This window comes from Oryctolagus cuniculus, chromosome 2, assembly GCF_051225735.1.
Source record: "Oryctolagus cuniculus isolate XC-2025 breed Fujian yellow rabbit chromosome 2, ASM5122573v1, whole genome shotgun sequence".
Classification (NCBI taxonomy): domain Eukaryota; kingdom Metazoa; phylum Chordata; class Mammalia; order Lagomorpha; family Leporidae; genus Oryctolagus; species Oryctolagus cuniculus.
The window spans coordinates 30,416,314-30,424,855 of NC_142868.1; positions in this window are offsets into that span (position 1 = coordinate 30,416,314).

The following is an 8,542-nucleotide window of genomic DNA, read 5'->3' on the forward strand; positions in this document are numbered from 1 at the left end:
GTTAGTGTGAAATATACAAGTGCACTTTTGTGCTTATCCAGGAACAAATAAAGAATAATGTTTTCAGATAAAGTTGATAATTTTTGGAATTTGCATGTTTATTCATATTTACCTAACAAAATAGATTTACATTACATTTGCTCTTAGTTCTTCAAATTACATCCAAAGAGGTGACTAATAGACTGGAAGAAAATAATTGTAGAGTATGCATTTGTTCATGGAGATTCAAGGTGTATACTGCTCATATGTATGAAAGAGTACTAAACAAGAACTTCGGAGATGCTAAAGTAAGGATATAGTAGTGGGTTGCTTATGTATTTCCAACATGCATAATATGATAAGACACTTATTAGCCCCTTTTTCGTGCACATTAATTACATAAGATTAGAGGTACTAAGAGTGGGCCATTAAGTGCTGATTAGACAATAATATTATGAGTTCTGGCAGCATTGGTAAAAGGGAACTATGTTTACTTCCAAAGGGAGGAAAGATCATTAAAATTTTAATTTGTTTCTCAACAGTTTAATTATAACACGCTTAATGTGCTGGACAGTAACCCTAAGGGACTTGACACAATTATGGGACTATTCTAATATACTTTCATCTCTTGCACTTATTTTCTTAAAAGATAAGGTATTTGTAATTGCTTAAGCTTATTTTTGGCTCCAAAATTCTTTATAGTAGCTTTCTTCCACTCCCGGTACTCTTTCTGATCCTTAACTCCTTGGCAAATGAGAACAGTTTTTCTTGCTGAAATAGAAAACCCTTCAAGTGCATCTTTTAAATATGGTTTAGTAGATACCTACTTAATGTCTCCTTTGCAGATCTCATGCTAATGTCTGCCTCTGGCCTAAGTCTGTTGGCTACTCGCTTACTCATTTGATCAATAAGAACATTGTCTTCAGTGCATCCTTCTCTTCAAAACATTTTTATGGATCATTGTGTGCTGCTATTTCCTTGCCAACTTTGTAGTCTAATTATACCTATGGTAAAATAGGTCCACTGTGCTGACACAGAATCTTGACATGGTCAAAGTTTGGTCCCCATATTCCAATAAAATCATTCATTTAGGGGTGGGCACATGGCCTACCAGCTGAGATGCGCAGGTTCCCTTTACAGAGTCTGGATTCAATCCCGGGCTCTGGCTCCTGACTCCAGCTTCCTGTTAAGGACTCTAGGAAGCAGTAGTGATAGCTCAAGTGATTGCACTTCTTCCACCCATGGGGGAGATCTAGACTGAGTTCCTGTTTTCTGGATTTAGTCCCTGACTGTGAAGCATTTGGGGAATGAGGGAGGAAAGGTCACATTCTCTTTCCATCTCTCTCAGTCTGTATCTCTCAGCCCCTCAAATAAATAAATAAATAAATACTCATTTATTTGATCAAATACTACTTGCTGATCTGAAAAGGAAGTAAACTTCACAGAGTTGCATTTTTCTTCCCACTTTTCATTTGCATGTTTTAACCGGGGCATTTTGCTGGAAGTTGCCCTACCTGTCATAAAATATAAATAGGAATTTTAGTCCAGATATGAGGAATATCATTCCCAAAATGTTAATTAGGCAATTGTATTTAGACTTTGGGTTTGCAAGTGACAGAATATGCTTTATGAATTTGCAGTAAAGACACACATAAGTTTTCCAGAGGCTAACAACATACAACTTGAAAATTTGAAAATTGCCAGATACATATCTTGAGTAATTAGTGAATATATGGTATTTAAGGCAATCATATGGGATGAAATATCTTGGAAATGAGCATCAATATAGAAGAGACTAGAGACCTAAGTAAATCAAATTCTGAGTCTAATGTTTATGTTTGCATTTATTTAGCATGTGATTCTTCTTTGTAAAAGGACTGATCACAGGTCACTGCATCAAAGGCCAGTCATTAAATGAGCAATCTGAGGTATGAGAATGATACAATCTATTTGACAAAGTAGAGGTAGTTCATAACCTTGACCAGAAGTTCTTGGGTATTTTTTTTTTTTGTATTTTGGTAGAGGGGACAATTTGATTAGAAGGATTACAAGAGATAATAGGAATAAAGAACACAGAGTAAAGAGGTTGTTTGAAGATTGCTTTCCTAAAAACAAATTGTATTCCATTATTTTTTTAAGAAGATAGGCCTTTTGCAGAAAAACTCAATCCTGAAATAGCTGGCAAAACTGCTTTCCCTGTCCTAAAAAGAGGCCTTCTGTATGAGTCTCAGGTCTCATTGAAAATGATTACTACATGGTACAGATGAGTCCTGAGCACACTGGGGACGAACACCTGGGCATTCCTCAGCTGGGAAGAAAAGGGCTGGACACACCAACAGAAGTGACCATTCTTCTCCATCCAGTTAACCAGAGCACAGCTACCACACCCACCTGGGGTCTTACCCTGGATACTCACTCCACCCTGGAGTACTGAACTGAGTACCCTGGCCACACCCAGCACACATCTTTTTGTATTCACTGAAAGTGTAGGTGTCCCATTAAGACACAGAGACACAGACACCCGGATCAAAGATAAAGCCATCAGACAAAAATAATTCAACAAGTGCTGAAAAATAAAGGACAAAATTCAAGAAACAAGAAAAAGGAAAACACTATGCGTTCCCCCAAAGGAACACTACAACATTTCTTCTTATTTTTTACAACATTTCAATATTAGAATGTGAAGATGAAGAGTTTGAGGAAATGCCAGAAATGGAATTCAAAAAACTGATCAACAAATTATTCAGAAACAATCAGAAGCAACTTCACAAACTAAAGAAAACTATACATGATATGAATGAAAAATTTTACTATGAAATTAAAATCTTAAATAGAAATCAAAATGAAATACCAGAAATGAATTATTTAATAGATCAAATAATGCAGTGGAAAGTCTTAATAATAGAGTTGATGAGGTGGAAGAAAGAATATCCGAGCTAGAAGACAAATCTCTGGAAATTACCACAATCAGACAAAAACAAGAAGAAGAAATTAGAAAAATAAGAAACACTGTTGGAGATCTAAGGGATACTATCAAAAGACTCAACGTATGAGTCTTAGGAGTGCCTGAAGGTGTGGAAAGACAGAAGGGAGTAGAAGGCCTACTTCATGAAATAATTACAGAAAACTTCCCTAACTTGAAGAAAGAAAGGATTGTCCAAGTATAGGATGCACATAGAACTCCTAACAGATATGACCAGAAAAGATCTTCACCATAACACATAGTAATCAAACTTTCCACAGTAAAGCATAAAGAAAAGAGAGGGGTCTCTTGACCTGGTTCCATATATTGACAAGAATATTTATGTTTTAGAAGTGCCTGCTCCGGCCGGCGTCGTGGCTCAATAGGCTAATCCTCCACCTAGCAGCGCCGGCACACCGAGTTCTAGTCCCGTTCGGGGCGCCGGATTCTGTCCCGGTTGCCCCTCTTCCAGGCCAGCTCTCTGCTATGGCCCGGGATTGCAGTGGAGGATGGCTCATGTCCTTGGGCCCTACACCCACATGGGAGACCAGGAAAGGCACCTGGCTCCTGGCTTCGGATCAGCGCGATGCGCCGGCCGCAGTGCACTGGCCACGGCGGCCATTGGAGGGCGAACCAACGGCAAAGGAAGACCTTTCTCTCTGTCTCTCTCTCTCTCACTGTCCACTCTGCCTGTCAAAAAAAAAAAAAAAAAAAAAAAAAGTAGTGCCTGCTCCATCAGTAGATATCCAGAGATGTGTGTGGATGGGGCCAGGGAGTTCTGAGGCTGAGGCATCTGAGAAGGCAGGAGATGATGACCCAAGTATTTGGGCTTCTGCTGTCTATGTTGGAGTACCATTTGGGGCTCAAGACTCTTGGCTTCTGCCTTGATCAGACCTGATTATTATGGCCATTTGCAGGTGAACCAGGAGATGAAAGATCTGTCTCTTCCTCTCTCTTTGTTACTCTGCATTTCAGATAATTAAATATCATTAAAAAATTTCTGTCACATCTTTAGTAATTTGGTTTATCATGTCAAATGTGCAATCTTTTAAGTTTTCTAAATTATTAAATATCTAATTTTCTCATTCTATCAGGCGTATCATTCTGGTTTGGACACTTGTGTAAGACAATTTCACAATTTTAATTCAGAGACAGATAAACAAATAACTCACACATTATAGCACAGGTCAAATTTCTTGTAAGCAAAGGCTAAGTTCACCTACCAAAGAAAACATACTCCATGAAAGGAGTTCCATCATTTTTATTGGGTAATTGGGTGACAGGGAAGAGAATGCTTAAGAAACATAAGGTTAATACAAATTTACTCAAGTCTATCCTTGCAGGTCCTCAACTATTTTCAATATTAAATATAAATATAAAAGCCTTATTATCATAGCAACAATTGTAGGAAGTATGCAGAGGTATTGTCATACATGATTGCCCTTGGAGCAGAGCATACTTGAAGAGTTCTAGTTTTGCTGTAGTCAGGACTGTCACCCATTTAGGGGGTCATCTGTTTGCAGTGTGAATTGGGAAACTTCATGAGAATCTTGAAGCTTGCAATTGTATTGGAGTTATAAAGTGTTTTGTTCTTTTACATCTCCCTGGTCAAATGATTCTCATTTATAAGAAATATCTATGTTTATCTGAAGAAATACTTTCTGTCTTAAAGATGATTTTGTAGTATGTATCATGTTAGTTCTGGGACACCACCTTTCTTTGTTTTAGTGTGTACATAGTATATTTTCCTTGGGATTTTCAGCGTCTATCTTTATATTTAATGTGTGTCTCTGAGAAGTAGAATGCAAGTTACATTTCTTTTTTATAAGATTTATTTATTCATTTGAAAGACATAGTTACAGAGATAGAGCAAGTGAGAGAGATGCACAGAAAGAAAGAGTAAAGTCTGCAGCTCCTCAAATGCTTGCAGTGGCAGAGGCTGGACCACACCAAACCAAGAGCCTGGAGTTCCATCCAGGTCTCCCACGTGGGTAGCAGGGACCCAAGCACAGGGGTCACAGTCCACTGCTATCCCAGGTGCATTAGTAGGGGCTGGATTAGAAGCGGAACAGCCAGGACTTAAACTGCCACTCATATGCAATGCCAGTGTCATAGACAATGGCTTCATCCATAGTACAACCCTGACCCCAAGCTTTGTTTCCTCATAATTGAAGTGTTTCATTATTTTCTACTTGATGTGATTGCTGATATATTTGGTATCATATGGTATTGTTTTCAGTTTGAATAGTTTCATGGTTTTTTGCCTGCATTTTTATTTTATTTTTATAATTTCAGAGAGTTAGAAAGACAGATGCCATATTTATTGGATCATGCCGGAATTTTCTGCAATAGCCAGATCTGGGCCTGGTCCAAATAAAGAGCTGGGGATTCAATCCAGGTCTCCCACATGGACAGACAGGTTTCAACTACTTGATCCATCACCTGCTACCTCTCAAGGTCTGCATCAACAGAAAACTGGTATCAGAAGTCAGAGCTGGGAGCCAAATTCAGTCACTACAATATGTGATGCATCCTGTCTTAACCACTAGCCCAAATCATGCCCACTTTCTTACTTTAGATTGTTAAATTATTACTTTCATTTATCTTCTGTATAAATATGAGAGTAAAACATTCCTTTTCTTTTCTTTTAGGAGATTCCCTAGAGATGAAAACATGCATCCTTGACTTATTACAACTTAATATAAATATTACATTTACTTCTTCCTTCATGTTTGGACATTAAAAATATTAAGCCCATATATTTCATATTAACCAAGACAGTTTATCATTGCTTTGTACAGTCAACATTGATTTATATTTACCTGAAATTTGTTCCCTTTTCTGTGTTCTTCAGTTTTGCTGATATTTGGCATTCCTGTCTGGGACAAATTTTTAGCTGCCTAAAAGACTTCCAGTGGAATTCAACAGAGGAAAGCTTCTCTGTTTATCTGAAACAGCCAATTTTCCATCATTTTTGAAGAAGATGCTTTAGGGAATCTGGAATTATAAACTTGTTTCCAGCACATTCACAATTGTGCCCTGTTTCCTTTTGTTTTTCATCTTTTATGGCAGAGGCCATGGTTATTGGATGGTTGTCACATGAAGTTCACAGTTTCTTTATTCTCTGGATAAAGAGTTCCTTGTTGACTTTTCCATTATTTACGCTGATGTAATTTTGTGCAATTTCCTTTGTACTTACAATGCTTAGAATTTTGCTGGTTTATTGAATCCATTGGTTCAAATTTTATACCAAGTTTGAAAAATGCTTAGCCATTATCTCTCTTAATAATGCCTCCTCCACTTTTTCTGTCTCCTCTCCTTCGAAGTATGACATACACACTGGAGCTTCTCACAGTGTGCTGTATACCTTCTTCTTCTGTCTTATATTTGTTTTCCTGTATATTCAGTTTGGATTTTTTTTACTAACCCGTCTTTCATTTCATCACCCTCTGGTGCATAGCTATTATGCTGTTAAATCCATTTAATTTGTTATTGTATTTTTGGCTTCTAGGATTTTTTGAATTTTTAATTGCAATTATCTGGAGAAATTATTCATTTTCCATACCTGTATTTTTAATCTTACTGTCAATGAGTCTTTATGGAGTCTTTGATGATTCAATCCAATAGCTTGATCACTTCTATTGTCTCTTTTTTTTTTCTTAGTTTTTTTTTTAACACAGGGCCTTGTCACTTGGAATGCATTTTTTTCTTTCCTTATTTTAAAATGTATATAAAGGGAACAAATTTCATATGTTTCATTTACACAGTTTTAAAAACATTATACTTCCCACCCTACATTCCTTCCCTCCCTGGATCCCATCCCTCTTCCTTTCCTGCTTTTCTTTTAAATTTTACAATGACATACTTTCAATTCACAGTATAATCTCAAGCTTAAAGAATTCAACAAGTAAAAAGTAAAAAAAAAAAAAAAAACACTGTTTCTCAGGAATATAGACAATGGCTGTAAACTATAAACAAATCTCAAAATGTCAATTTCACGCATGTATGTTACATTTTTTGAGCTCTGTATATTAGTTGCCACAAATAAGGGAGAACATGATATTTGTCTTTTTGGGACTAGCTTGTTTAAGCACAAATTTATTTTTATCTAGTAGAAAGGCAGAGTGACACAGGCACCCACAGAAACAAAGCGAGAGCTTCTGTTGGTTCACTTCCTAAATGCCTGCACAGCCAGACTCCACACCTGGGTGTCCAATGCAGGTGGCAGGGATTCAAGCATTTGAGCCATAATTTACTGCCCCTAGACAACATTAGCAGGGAGTTGCATTGAAAGCAGAGTGGCTGGGACTCAAATCAGTACTCCGAAATGGGAACTGGGTGTCTCAAGAAACTGCTTAACCCAGACCACATTGCCCACCCCTTCTTAATACCAGACATTGAAAAAAGATAAGAACTCTAGATATGGTCTTTCTCTGGTGAGGATTTCCCTTTGATAGAGAGGGTACGGATCACCGTGAGTCAATGGGACAGAGTTGAATCAAGATTTTAGAGCAGTTTTGATTTTTGCTCAAGATTCCAACTAATATCTGCACTGACCATATCGGTCTCCCTGGCTTGCCACTGAAAGATTGACCCTCTTCATGATAGTAAACAAACTTCAATCGCTGACATCTTAGTACGGTGAAATTACAAATAAGTTCACTGTGTTATCAGACACTTTCTGCTGAACTTATTAGCTTACGGCACTACATAGCATAAAAGTTCAGCAAACGTCTAAACACAAAAAGCAGCCAGAGTCAGTTTTCCATTTCCCTATCTCTAAAGGATCATACTCCTTTAAACCTTAAAATTTGCCTCCTTAATTTCAGAAGGCTACAAAAGCCCTACTGTTTATTCTATCAATATAAAGCATCTCTCATTCTGAGCAAAAAATATTTCTAGCTTCTGGCCCTGTGTACTGACTAAATGCTCGGAGAAAGTGGGTGCATGACATGAGCTCACTGAACTGACGTTTCCAATTCTTCAGTCTGGCCACCTCTACTCTTTATTGAACAGTCTGACGCTGTTTTTATTAAGTACATCGTGGGGCCAGTGCTGTGGCACAGTGGGTTAAAGCCCTGGAGTGGAGCACCAACATCCCATATGGGCTCCGGTTCTAGTCCCGGCTGCTCCTCTTCCAATCCGATTCTCTGCTATGGCCTGGGAAAGCAGTGGAGGATGGCCCAACTCCTTGGACCCCTGCACTCTCATGGGAGACCTAGAAGAAGCTCCTGGCTCCTGGCTTCAGATTGGTGCAGCTCCAGCTGTTGCGGCCTTCTAGGGAGTGAACCAGCCGATGGAAGAGCTCTTTGTCTCTACCTCTCTCTATATAATGCTTTCAAATAAATAAAATAAATCTTTAACAAAAAAAAGTATATCATTTCTGACTCTGGGGGTTCATTGATCTTCAGGCTATTTCATTATATCATGGCTTCATTCATTCTTTATATATTCAGTGAAAATCAGGAGATGTGGCCCAGGTAATGTTTGGATGCTAGGAAGAGTAGTGAACCTGTCCCTGCCCTTGTGGAGTTACATTTTGGTTGAAATAGTCCATTAGGACATATGCTAACAAACTTGCAAATTATTAGGTGGTGAGAA